General features: G+C 33.3%; 1 long non-coding RNA gene across 1 annotated transcript; it reads right to left on the bottom strand.

Moving 5' to 3' along the window:
• Positions 1–880: 880 nt before the first annotated feature.
• Positions 881–9,245, bottom strand: LOC134761266 (uncharacterized). Its single transcript, XR_010139655.1, has 3 exons — positions 9,164–9,245; positions 8,414–8,672; positions 881–3,809 (listed from the first exon to the last, which is right to left on the bottom strand). It is a non-coding gene; the product is annotated as an uncharacterized LOC134761266 (long non-coding RNA).
• Positions 9,246–10,851: the final 1,606 nt, after the last annotated feature.

Consider the following 10,851-nt stretch of genomic DNA (forward strand, 5'->3'; position numbering starts at 1 on the left):
CAGGAGAATGGTGTGAACTCGGGAGGCGGAGCTTGCACTGAGCCCAGATCACGGCGCCACTGCACTCCAGCCTGGGCAACAGACGGAGACTCCGTCTCAAAAAAAAAAAAAAAAAAAAAAAAGAAACGACAACAAAAAAAACTCTTTGAGCCTCAGTTTTTTCATATTCAAAAATGGTGTTTTTTATACCATAAAGTTGTTTTAGAAACTAAGTTAGATAAAACATGGGAATCATCCACTGGGTGGCTAGACACAGTAAATATCAGACATCATAGACACATGTAGGGTGCGTATGTGTGTTTATGTTTCTGTGTTTGTATGGGTAAATGAAAAACTTGGTTTTGGAGTAACACATATTGCACAATCACACACATATATAATATATACACGTATATTTAATATATAAATAGTTATACATATATATGTATATACATAAAATGTGGAAGCATTAACTTTTATTACCAACAAGTTACTATGTAATCTGACCAACAGTTAACTATGTATTTTTATCTGTAAATCACGTGAATTTTTTCTTTTTGCTTATCTATATTATACAAATTTTCTAAATGACTGAATTACTTGTATAAAAATTTACAAGTGCTAGCTCTATTTGCATGAAAGTCAAACTAATGTAGCTATTTTGCTTAAAACAAACATGATAAATAAATGTATTCAAAATAAATAAGACAGGTACAATGATGAGAACAACAATTTCAAATTTCAGGTGTGAAAAATGAAAAGCATGGAAGTGACTACAGTTGTTCAACAATATCTGGGTGTTTTCTTTCCTCCAGAGCCAAAACTAAATGATATTTTCCAGCTTCTCTTTTTTCTTTTTTTCTTTCTTTTTTTTTTTTTTTTTTGAGACAGAGTCTCGTTCTGTCGCCCAGGCTGGAGTGCAGTGGCGCGGTCTCAGCTCACTGCAAGCTCTGCCTCCGGAGTTCACACCATTCTCCTGCCTCAGCCTCCTGAGTAGCTGGGACTAGAGGGGCCCACCACCACGCCTGGCTAATTTTTTTTCATTTTTTTTGTATTTTTAGTAGAGATGGGGTTTCACCGTGTTAGCCAGGATGGTCTCAATCTCCTGATCTCATGATCAGCCCACCTTGGCCTCCTAAAGTGATGAGATTACAGGCGTGAGCCACCACGCCCTGCTGATATTTTCCAGCTTTTCTTAGAGTCGAAACATTTGTCTTAGACCTGACCCATGGGATGTGAATGGAAGTGGTGTGTGTTATTAATAGGCATGAAAAATAAAAATATCCTATGAAATCTGTTCATATTTTACATCCCCACTTTTCAGTTGACTTGTGAGGATAAGCTAAAAGTTGAAAGAAATCTGGACCCCTGAATGTAAGTGCTGAGTAAAAAGCTTGTGCCTCGGCTTTGCTTATACCATAAATATATGGCCAAGTACTATATCATTCAAGAGTTGGAGTGAAATAAATATATCTTTAGGCAAATATGAAATTGTGTAACACCTCATTATACTTTTGCTGTGGCTAAAAATGCTATATAACATGTTTTAAAAGGAACTAAATTGAAAACAAATCACAACAGTGAGAGACAAATAGCAAGAAACAACAACGAAATTGGTAAATGGATATGTAAATATGAGCATGCCTTATGATACATAGTCTCATTAAAACATCATTTTTAGAGTTTAGAGTCTATAGAACAAGATAAAATTGTTTTGACATTTAAATAAAGGATTTTAAACAAACTGAAAAATCATATTGATTGATCATTGATCACAAATCATTAGGAGATAATTGATTAAACATTGCTGCATATTATGTATCAATAACCACCTGCTCTATGGATAATCTTGAAAATAAATCATATAAATTGTTACTTTTAGAACTTATCTATGGAATATATATTGTGACTCAAATTTTGTTCTAGTTACTGGTGAGTGTATAATTTTGTGTTCAATAATAACTAAGTCATTTAGATTTTTTAATATCCTCTATATCTATAGATTGTGAAGAGTTGTTCAATATGACACATGGAGGAAAACAAAAATCCATTTACATTCATTGTAGCCTCAAAAGTGCTCCACATTGATCCCTGCCTTCATGTCTTCAAGCGCTCTGTATTTTCTCACACACTGATTCAGGGTTGGTCTCTGTGACCACAGAAAATGGCACTACTCTCTGTCTCTGTTTCTGTTTTAGTCTCTGTCTCTCTCTCTCTCTTTCTCTCTTCTCTCTCACTATTCATTCTAGGGAAAGCCAGCTGCCGCGCTGTCAGAACCCTAAAGCAACCCTAGAGAGAGGCCCACGTGGCGAGGAAAGTCAATGTTAATGAGCTATCTTGGAAAGAGATCATCACCTTAAGTCCAGCCTTGTGTCCATGGCTAATATCTTACAATATTTTCCCTGCAATCTTATGAGAAACCATGATCCAGAAACACTTAGCTAAGTGACTCCTGACCCAGGGAAGCTGCAAGATAATAAATGTGTTTTTAATTGTATGTATATTTACGGTATTAATGTTATATTTTGCTATACATATGCAGATAAATGATAACTTCAGTAAACTAAATTAACATATCCATCTCCGCACATTGTTACCTTTTTTGTATGTAGTAAGGGCACTTAAAATTAACTCCCTTGGAAAATTTTCAGTATACAGTACAATATTATTAATAACCATAGTCATCATGCTGTAGATTCAATCTCGATTTAATTCATCCTCTATAGCTGCAACTTTGCACTCCTCGATTAAAAAATAAACTGTTGTTTTAATTGCTAACTGTGGGAGTAATTTGATACACTGCAATGAGTAAATTATTTTTAGCCTTCTGATATCTTGCTCTGATACCAAAACCAAATAGAGGAACTTTTGGCAGCAGTCTGTAAATATGAGCATTTTTACCATGTCAAATCTTGATATTTTGAAAGTTTGAGGAATAAATAGTCAATCACAATGTTTCTTTTAGTATCCATTTGTTCATTTTAGTATTTAATAGAAAGTGGCAATGGAGCAATCTCTTCTAAATGTTCCTCAGTAGTGCTCAGAGTGTCAATTATATTTTCAAAAATTTTAATAATTACACATGGTTAGTACTTACTAAGACCTCATAGGAAAGGTAAATGCTAACTTATTCACCTGGCAATAAAGGAGTCAAGGTAATGTTAAGTGGCCTGTCATAGATGTTACTCATAAATGTAGTCTAGAATATAGTATAGAATTATAGTCTTGTTCCTCATCTTATTTTCATGGGTGAAGGACATATATAGCCAAATAACACAGAATCATCATTATTATTATCTTAATAATACTCAACTTATTCCACAGCTTGTTGAGGCAACTTATTAGAAATACAGTACAATTATATAAAACAAGGAATTCTAAAAAAAGATGCAAAAATATAATATACCTATGAAGGTTAACTGATATGTGTGAGTTCTGAAAATTTTAGCGGTCAAGAAATAAAAATATGATTAGTTACATGCTTCGTTATCCTCTCTATAACAATCCCAAAGATGTCCTCAAATTAATTGCCATATACAGCTTCGCAGGTAATATTCCTACACAATATGCTTAAGAGGAAGTGTAAGGAAAATGAAGCATGAGTTTTAATGAAGCTGTTTCTTGTTGCTTTTCTTGATTAAGCCTGCAACAACACACGAAATGAAAGTGATACTTTAAGGTCAAGTTCACAAACATACTGTTCCAAATAAATGGATTTCTCACCATCAGCTGGAGTCATTGATGAGTCTCTGGTTTTCCAAGATTTATTGTACAGGCTTCAAATGATCCTCAATTAGTATCATTTCTTTTATCCAGGTTCTAAATAATAGCTGAAAACAAAGTTTGAGTTGATGACATACACTTTGTTTTTTAAGGGCTATCAATGCTGTCACTATCCACTTAGGACATGAGACCCTTTACCATACAGAATTTAATAAGGTGAGGGAGGGAGGAGGCTTTACCTGAATTCCTTTTTAGACATTTAATCTTTCTGAATTAAGCATTTGATTTTAGGGGCCATAGACAATCTGCACAGATTTAACTCTGTCGATCACAAGATTGTTAAGATGCCATTGAAAGGTGATTTTTGTATGTTGGGGGAGGGTCAGATTAAGAACATTACGTTTGGAAGATGTACATTACATCCATTTCACCATCTAGAGGAGGAGTATGTCAGTAGATATCTATAAGTGAGAATCATTTCTTAACTATCCATGTGTTAATTAATTAGGACTATAAAGATAACTAACAACAGAAGAATCAGTCAAACTGGTTGAAATTCATTACCTGTTGAGGGAGGGAATTAGGATAGAAATGGGTAAGTCAGAAGACTTTTTTGTGTGTTTGTTTTATTGTTACTTTGTATATTCATTGAGATATACAGTGTTATTTGACATTATATAATATGCAGACATATTCTTTTAATACTAAATAATATTACTTTAGGCTGTGATTAGCACGGTATCTAATAAATAATAAGCAGTTAATAAGTGTTGGTTCTTTTCTGTGAGAGCTCCAACTTCAATGTCCAAAAAGCTATACGGTTTTTAGAAATAAAACCTGTGGTCTAGTACTCATATATCTGAGTTATTTTTTCCTCCTGGTTGTTTCTCCATCTTTCAATTTCTAGGAATGGGTTATATCGAATGAAGACTCAAGAACCCACATGTTGATGATCAAAGAGTAAGCTGCGATTTTAAAAGATGGGGTAAAGGACTGAAGAAATACTTTTTTTTTTTTTTTTAGATGAAGTCTTGCTCTGTCACCCAGGCTGAAGTGCAGTGGCATGATCTTGGCTCACTGCAGCCTCTGCCTCCCGGGTTCAAGCGATTTTCCTGCCTCAGCCCCCAGAGTAGCTGGGACTACAGGCATGCACCACCACTCCTGGCTAATTTTTGTATTTTTAGTAGAGAAGGGGTTTCACTATGTTGGCCAGGCTGGTCTTCAACTCCTGACCTCAAGTGGTCCACCCACTTCAGACTCCCAAAGTGTTGGGCTTACAGGCCTGAGCCACTGCACCCAGCCTGAAGTAATACTTTGTAAAGGAAAGCTTAGAATTGGGTAGATTTTCCAGGAAAGGTTGCTGGCGAGCTTTTTCAACAGGATTTTGGGAAGGTATTCTGTGGTAAAGCAAGAGGTATAGGATGTAAACAGAGAGAATAACTGCCAGAGGCCACTGAGGCAGGGTCAATATGATGTGTGTGGTCAAGAGCAAGCAGATTTTTATAATTTAAATGTGGGAAATATTTTCGACAAGTAACATAAAATTATGTCTTTAAACATGAAAGAAATAGGATTTGATAAGTATGTTTACTTTGTACTTGCTGAGGAATTTAATAAGCCTCTGTATGTCTCTGAGGAAGAAGTTAAATTAGAATTTGTTGATTGATTGTAATAGAAATATGCAAGATAGTTTGAAAGGAAGAGAGAGGCATGATAACTTCTTTTGCTCTAAACTTTTTCCTGTTACACAAACTAACTATATCTCTTAGTTCTGTGTTGCCTCTTTTTCCACTTCATTTATTAAAGAAAACATCTCATCTCTGTATAAAAGTATCCGCTACACTCTTTCATATGAAATTCTGGGCACATATTTATCTAAATACTAATTGTCTAACACTGCTTTGAATTTGTTAGGGAGGTTAAGGGTAGTGATGAATCACTAAGTTCTGGAGAATACAAGTTTAATTTTTACTTCATATGTCTCAAACCTTAAGATGACTAATTAGGCAGGGGTGTGATGGCTCATGTCTGTAATCCAGCACTTTGGGAGGCTGGGGTGGGAGGATTACTTGAGGTCAGGAGTTTGTGATCAGCCTGGGCAACATAGGGAAGACCCCTCACCCCGATCCTGAAAGAACATGAATTAGATAAAATTAGAGAAATTTAGTTTTTCTGTCACTGGAACAGTTCAGCAGTTCCAGAATGATATTATATAAATATACATGTCCATTTATTTATATCCCCTGATTCTAGAAAAGATTAATCAGTTTATAAAAATTCACAGAATAAAATGATAAAATGTAAGTAGATAAAAATTGCCACCAAATATACTGGTCAGGAGAGAGGAAATACTTAAAAGGCAGAGAGATATTCAGACCAATCTCCTACAAAGTTATTAAAGTTGAGCTTTATATATGGTTTGAGTTTCCAGGAGCACAAAATTGAATGGAAATTATAGTCAGTAATGATTCGCAATATTTTAAGTTAGTAGACAATATGATTTCTTTTAAGAAAATACTTTTTTTTTTTTGTCCTGGAACTTGTCTGAAAACTTTTCTCATAATGGTGTTCATACAGAAAACAAAACATAAAGAAAATAATAAGAATAAAAATAATTAAAATTAATTGGTTTTTTCTATGTACAAAACATGCTAAGCATGTAACATATATCACCTATTAAATTATGTATTTTTATATGTTTCATAAATAAGTACTAAAAGAACAAATTTTTCAGTAGTTTACCCTTTGTCACATAGCTAAAAGTAGCAGAGAAGTGATTCAGTTTTGTCTCATAATAATCAACATACTCAATTGCATCCTTATAAATAGTAAAATATTGCATTTTATAGCACATCTAGGATTTTCCAATGGAACTGGCATTTGGAATGTAAAACAAAATTCATGATGTATAATCTAAGAATGGCTGAAATAAGACTTCTGACTAGTAGTTTTAAAGTTAAAAAGCACTTCATTAATTAAGCAATTTATAATACCCAGTAAATATACAATGAAATTCAATTGCTTTTATTTTTTACTTTTTTTAGAAATGGTGCCTCAGTCTGTGTCCCAGACTAGCGTGCAGTGGCATGATTATAGCTTCCTGCAGCCTCGAACCCTTGAGTTCAATTAATCCTCCTGCTTCAGTCTCTGGAGTAGCTGGAACTACAGGCCCAAGCCATCTCACCCAGTTAATTTTTTTTTTTTTTTTTGAGATGGGGTCTCACTGTGCCAACCAGGCTGGAGTGCAGTGGCGCTATCTCAGGTCACTGCAGCCTCTGCATCCTGGCTCAAGTGATCCTCCCACCTCAGCCTCCTGAATACTGTCACCCAGCTAATTATTTTTTTATTTTTTTGCTATTATTTTGTTTTTGTAGAAATCAGAATCTTGCTATGTTGCTCATGCTTGTATCAAACACCTGGCTTCAAGCAATCAGCTCACCTCAGCCTCCACTCAATACATTTTTTTTAACAGCATTAATGACATCTTGTAAATGCCTTACTCTGAGTTTTAACATATCTGATTGTAATTGTTTTCTTAATGATCTGTTTTCTGTTCTTTGGAAATTCCTTAAAGTCTGAGATTCTCTTGCTTTTCTTCAGAAGATCACATCCGCCTGATAAGTCTACATTACTTATACAAAGTGGTAAATATGTGAATACATGAATTTTAAAATATCTTTATTAAACCTTATACTGGTAGAATATGTATTGTAAGTAATGTTCTTCATTATAAATAATAACCTCAAAACTGACATTTGAATGTTTGATGTAGAAAAGTAATCACAAAAAGAAGTCACAGATAAGTCTGTATTCACATGAATCTTCCAATTATGTAAGGGCAGGGACACCTATGAAAACTGAAGACAGAGTCATAGACGGCCAAGTCAAATGTTAACATTCTAAAATGTCTTTAACAACAAAAACATGTATGTAAAATTTGAAGCAGCAAACCATTATTTAGATCATAAATTTAGCAAAGAAAAAACGTGGAGAATTGTGCTTTAATTAAGCAACCAAAATGGTTAGGTCCCTGAAAATTAGATGATATGAACTTCTTTAAAAAGTATGACACTGCCTTCTCAATGTTTCCATTTATTTTTCAAATACATGTTAATTAATCAAATGAATGACCAAATTATGCAATCTCTTGAAATAAACCCAGAACAGATGCATCACACCCTGAAGTGCAACAGAAAGCCAAGGATAAGTCATTACAGATATCAAGTAAAGTTTTTTAGAGTAATTGAGAAAAATACAAATAATTATATCTCAAGTTTAAATTTCAGTCTTACTTGCCTAGATTATATGGAATAAAATATAAGTATAAAGTATACATATTAAACAAGATGGGCTGGTTTTAGATGAGCCTTAATTAAATGCATGCTTTATTTTGTAGTCTTTCATATTCTTTACTGGGCTTGGAATGCTTATACTTTTGCTATCAAGTAACTGACTGTCAGTCTACCAGAAGTTTAGATTACTGCGTTAAGAGTGACATCTAGTTACTATTTTAACTATCCTACTATATCAGCTAAAATGTTAATAGATGTTTGAATATACAGAATCATGGGCTTAATTTATATGGGCTCAGCTAATAATGTTTCATTTACAGATTCTAAGGAAACATTTTAAACCCTCATTAAGCAAGATGGAAATAAAATGTAAGTACCAAAATATAACAACAATAATAACATATAAGCACTGTACTCACATGCACTGATGTTGGTAGATTTTAGTAGCATTATCTCTTTTTAAATTTAATCTCTTCCTTCCTTTTTCAGAGGTTCAGTTGCCTCTAGAACATTATTCTTAAACACCTAGACGTTGTCTCTCCTAATCATATGTCCATTCTAGCATTTTGGAGAACACTTCTCGGTAATATAGAGCACTGATTAAGTCTTAATTTCAGAGCCAAACATTTGAGGTTGAACTCTGGGTCTTCTTGCTTCTCTGTATTTCAGTTTTCTTATCTGTAAAATAAAGAGAAAGAACACTGAGAGCATGGTTTTTTTATAAGGATTAAAATAATTAATATATGAAAAACATTCAAGTTTGTTTATTAAAAAAGTCCCTACGTTTTGTTATTTTTAAAACATATCCATGAATTCTTTATGGTTCTGGTTACTACTTGAAAGACATGTCTTAACTCCTGAAACAGGTCACTTTTCCTCTGCATAAGCACTAACAAAAACATAAGATATGAACCATGTTCTCCTATCCTTTTATCATTCTGCTTTTAAGTCTTCTTAAGACATGACTGTCCAGCTAAAATGCTTTGAGGAAGAAACTGAGGAATGCAAACAAGGGATCATATTAGGAAAATTGAGAGAACATGGCCAAATAAATATTTCCAGGCTTCTAATAGCATCAACAACAAAAACAACAAACAAAAATGAACCATAAAAAGTAAATCCTTCTAAAGGAGATCCATTCATAGGTATATCCTAGTTTTTAAACTCACTCTGCCATCTCAGGTCTCTTCTGCTCTCTTTATAGAGATGTCTTTTCAACTCTTTCAGCCACGTCTTGGAAAATTCTACCCCTTTCTCAAATGCCTGCTTCCCACTCATTAGGCGCAAACATTCCATACCTCTGAGTCATTCAGTAAAATGTAGAACTCTGAATGTTAGCAGAAATATAATTGTTACCATTGAATTGTGGATTCCAATTTGTGAAGAATTCTGTAGGTCAGAAATGAGAGCATGGGGTAAGGATTGAAGGGAAGAATGACATTGCAAATTACAAAGATTTTACTGATATTATCACTAATATGAATTGCGAGCACATTCTTTTCTAAAGTATTGTGGACATATCATCAAATACCTACCAGAAAAACTCAGACAACATATATATATATATCACATAGTTCACATATATAATAAATAAAAATAATAAAATATCATAGTATATATACACACAAACACACACACATATATATATATCTGTGTTATTGTACATTAAACATGTTAGATCCCAAACTTGTAGATTTAGTATGGTGTCCAAAATATTTTTTAAAAAATAAAAATCAAGGACTTGCTCATAAAAAGCTTGATTTCAGTTTCCTTTAAAAAATGATAAGGATTGGCCAAAATAAATATAGAGTCATCTCCTGTACATAGGATGTGATAAAAAATAAAATATTTTCTTAGAAACCTCACCTTTCTTTACCTCCTTCGTGAGAGAGAGCACATCCATGATTAAGAGCAGAGATTTATTTCTCTCCTCCTCTCTTTTCAATAAATTCTGGAATAAGAATGTAGTCATACTACTTCTTAATTGTTCTTCCTTTAATTAAAAAAACTAAAATGAAATTTTGAACTGCCAATTGTAGTAAAGCCTTGATATACTTTTGTCAAAGCATTTGTTCTCTTCAGTCTTCTTATCAGCACATTTAAATAGGTTGGTCTGCTATAGTATAACACAAAACAATTATTAGTTTAGTATAATGCCAAAATAATCATTTAATGTAGTAAATTTTTAAAAAAGATCCTCACTGTCCTGTAACTTGCTTGAGGTCAGATTTATTTTTTCTGAATAAGGCTTTAAAAAGAAGTTAAAAATAATAAGTTCTCATTACATTCCATCTCCTGGAAGAGATAAAAATCCATGTCTCATTTAGTTTAATCCTCATAGCAATCCTTTAAAACAGACATAAGAAACCAAGGTTCAGATAAGTCGATCAATATTTATCAGATCTTATGGTTATCAAGCTGTTATGTTTCAAGCTTGAAAGTGATTTTGCTGACATTATTGATGTAATATAATTTTTAAAATTTACAGATTCAATGTTATTTTTATCAAACTACCAATGACTTTTTCACAGAATGAGAAAAAACTATTTTAAAATTCATAGTGAACCAAAAAAGAGCCCAAATAGACACAGCAAACATAAACAAAAAAAACAAATCAGAAGTCATCACATTACCTGACTTCAAACTGTAGTACAAAGCAACAGAAACTGAAATGGCATGATACTGGTACAAAAACAGATACATAGACCAATGGAACAGAATACAAAACCCAGAAATAAAGTTGCACACCTATGGCCATCTGATCTTCAACAAAGTCAACAAAAACAAGCGATAGGAAAAAACTTTCTATTATTCAATAAATGGTGCTGGGATAACTGGCTGGCAATACGCAGATAAC

Source organism: Pongo abelii, chromosome 3 (assembly GCF_028885655.2).
Source record: "Pongo abelii isolate AG06213 chromosome 3, NHGRI_mPonAbe1-v2.0_pri, whole genome shotgun sequence".
Taxonomy (NCBI): Eukaryota; Metazoa; Chordata; class Mammalia; order Primates; family Hominidae; genus Pongo; species Pongo abelii.